The sequence below is a fragment of the Phoca vitulina genome, unplaced genomic scaffold (assembly GCF_004348235.1).
Source record: "Phoca vitulina isolate PV1807 unplaced genomic scaffold, GSC_HSeal_1.0 scaffold8, whole genome shotgun sequence".
NCBI lineage: Eukaryota > Metazoa > Chordata > Mammalia > Carnivora > Phocidae > Phoca > Phoca vitulina.
In genome coordinates, this window is record NW_022589711.1 from 50,432,204 (window position 1) to 50,435,070 (window position 2,867).

General features: G+C 49.0%; 1 long non-coding RNA gene across 1 annotated transcript in view; it reads left to right on the plus strand.

Annotated features, from left to right (window-relative positions):
- LOC116633558 overlaps positions 1-2,867 on the plus strand; it is a 6,471-nt gene that overhangs the window by 859 nt on the left and 2,745 nt on the right. The gene's annotated exons all lie outside the window — the stretch shown is intronic.

Consider the following 2,867-nt stretch of genomic DNA (forward strand, 5'->3'; position numbering starts at 1 on the left):
CCCGCCCGCCCGCCCGCCGGCGCGGTTCGCCGGCCCCCGCGCCCCCACCCCCTCCACCCCGCTGCTCGGGAAGCTCGGGGCAGCCCGGGAGCCCAGCGTCTTGTTTGATGTCGCGCTCCCCCCGCCCTCCCAGCCCTTCTCCAGGCTTGGAGGCCGCCAGAGGCCTGGCACACATTTCTCAGACACTTCATTCCTTCCTTCCTCCGAGCTCCCCACTGAGATAATGTTGTAAATGGTTCCACCAGATCTCGTCCGGATGAGATTCAGCGGTTCCTGACTCGGGGTGACCTTGGGCAAGCCCCTCTCGTTCTTTCATTCTGTAGCGCACGCTCTGTGCCAGACACCGTGTTAAACCCTGGGATTACCAAGATGAGAGATACAGTGGCAGTCTGCAAGGAGTTTGCAGTCAACTGGGGACAGACAGACCCTGATTTTCTGATGGATGACGGGGCATTCCTCCATTATTCCTCTCTCTTAGGGCTTAAGATGATGGCCTGACAGAACCTCAAGGAAGCACTAGACCACACTTGTATGGGCAACACTCTTGCCCGACTGGGGGCAGGGATACAGGGGATGAAGAAAATGGTTATTACCCTCAGGAAGCCTACAGCAGAGAGTGCAGCCGACATCTATTTCCCAGTATATTCCTCTGGTCGGTTGGAGGGAGACATCCATGTGTCTAGATAGAAGTAAAATGCTGTGGAGGTTTAGGACAGTTAAATTACTAATAAGTGGTGGTATCTTGGAAAACTTCCAGGAGGAAATGGCATGTGCTTTGTATCTTGAAAAATAGGTAGGATTGGGGCACTGGAAATGTGAGTCATGGGGCTGGGGAGGATGGGAGTACCCATGGCATGAAAGGCCTACAGTCTGGAACTGGAGGTCCTGATTCAGGGAACATAGTCTGGAGTCCAGGATGTATGACAGGCAGGAGTATAAGAAGGGACTGAAGGAGGAGCCTCGAGGCCAAGTCACAAGACCTTTAAACATCTTGCTAAAGGACTTTAAGCCTTCTCTTCAGACAATGGAGAGCTATGAAATGCTCTTGAATAGAGCAGGGACATCAAGGTTCTCCTTGAGAAGGATGGCTCTGGCAAAAGTGTGGAGAGTGGATTGCAGGATTTAGATGCAGAGAGCCCAGTTAGGAGGATTCAAGCGGGTGAAGGAGGTTCCTAAGTGCCAGGTGTAGACTGATACTCACCCGGAAGCGCCTGCCTAGAACCAGCTCACCTGGGCGTTGACTGCACACCGTCCAGTGACCCAAGTTCAGCAGAAGCCTGTCTACCCTTTCATGCCACGTTCCCCCACGATGTGGAGTCTAACTAAAGAGTCATTTGACTCTGACGGTATTTACCTTCCAAGCGTCATTTCCATCTTCCAGGACAGCCCTCAAGTCTGCAGCCAAACCTTTACCTCATTGCAGGCTTGGTTTACTCACTCTTGCCCCTCAGGCTACTCTCTGGGATTTTTGTGTGTTTTTTTTAACACACTGCAGAGTGGGCTGTGCCCTATCATGTTCTGAAGAAATGATGAACAATGTCTCCTTTGTTGACCTGCACCCTGGGCCAGTGGGACAGGACTTTTCTTTCTTATTTTAAACAGATGGAAAGGTGGTGATGACAGAAAATTGTCCGTTGCTTTTGAAAAAAAAGGTGGAGTTTTCCTGTGTATTTGAAATCCTCTCGGTGAAAGGTGATGAGCCTCCGAAGTCACCCTCCTTTCTGCCATGCAAACTTTGCAAGCTTCTTAAAATGCTCTACTCAGCATCTGACTTTTTAAAAACTGCATAAATACTCTGACCCAGATTCTTCCAAGGAACTAAACCCTTCCCAGGGAAGCATGTTAACTCTTTCCAGGTTTCCCCCCAAGTCTGTGAGAGCCAGTGACTTCCTCCACTAAGTTCTGCTATGACATTGACTGCGGTCTGCTGTTGGTCCCAATTAACTAGCTGGGTATGCCACCCCCTGTCCCTTCTAGCCCGAGTCTTTTCTTGTCTCTGCCTCTGTCATCTCTTTGGGATTTGGCACCCTGAAGGTGCGTGGAGAATGTTGATTATAGTCAGGTTAGGGTCTCACTGCTGTGCCTGAGGCAGCTCTCATGGGTCAAATAGTTAATCAGCAACCCTTTTATTGCCACTTTAGGAGTGCTTAGACTGGTAGAATGAGCAAATAACTTAAACACACACACACATTTTTTGAGAGACAGAGGGGTCAGTCAAGTAACCAGAAATGTGCCCTGGATTTGTCTCTGGGCCGAACAGACAAACAAACAAAAAACCTGAACCCATGAAATCTCTGGCCCTCCACCCTAACCATTCAAGAAGAAAATTTCTTTACAAATGTACTTATACACTATTTTTCAGTATCCTTACTTATCCTGGGCAGTGAAAATAGGACCAAGCCGACACTCTTCCCACCCCCTCTCAAATGGGGAACTAAGCTCCTACACTCAAGAAAAGACTTTGGGAATTGGAAGCCTCCCCTTAGATAGAATGGCTTTATTTTTCAGTCCTCCCCCCACCCCCAAAGCAAAGGGAATATTGAACCCTGTTCATCAACAGAGGTCACCTCTTTGATCCCACTGTGAGACCAGCAGAACACAAGGAACCTTTCCCACTGTATCATGCCGGATAAATAGGACCAGGGGCTGCTCTGTTTATCCCCGTCCCCCTTTCTGGGCCACGAAGGGTGATTTTCTCTGTCTTCTGACATCACCTGTTTGCTTTAAACCATAAAACAAATAACTGCACCTCTAGTGAGACTCCCCTTTGTCCCTAGGTATCAGAATGGTTTGTGGGTTTGGTTTAAAGCTACAGAAAAGACAGAAAGTGAGAAAAGAAAAAAGGTATTTTGCCTGAGGACTTGAAG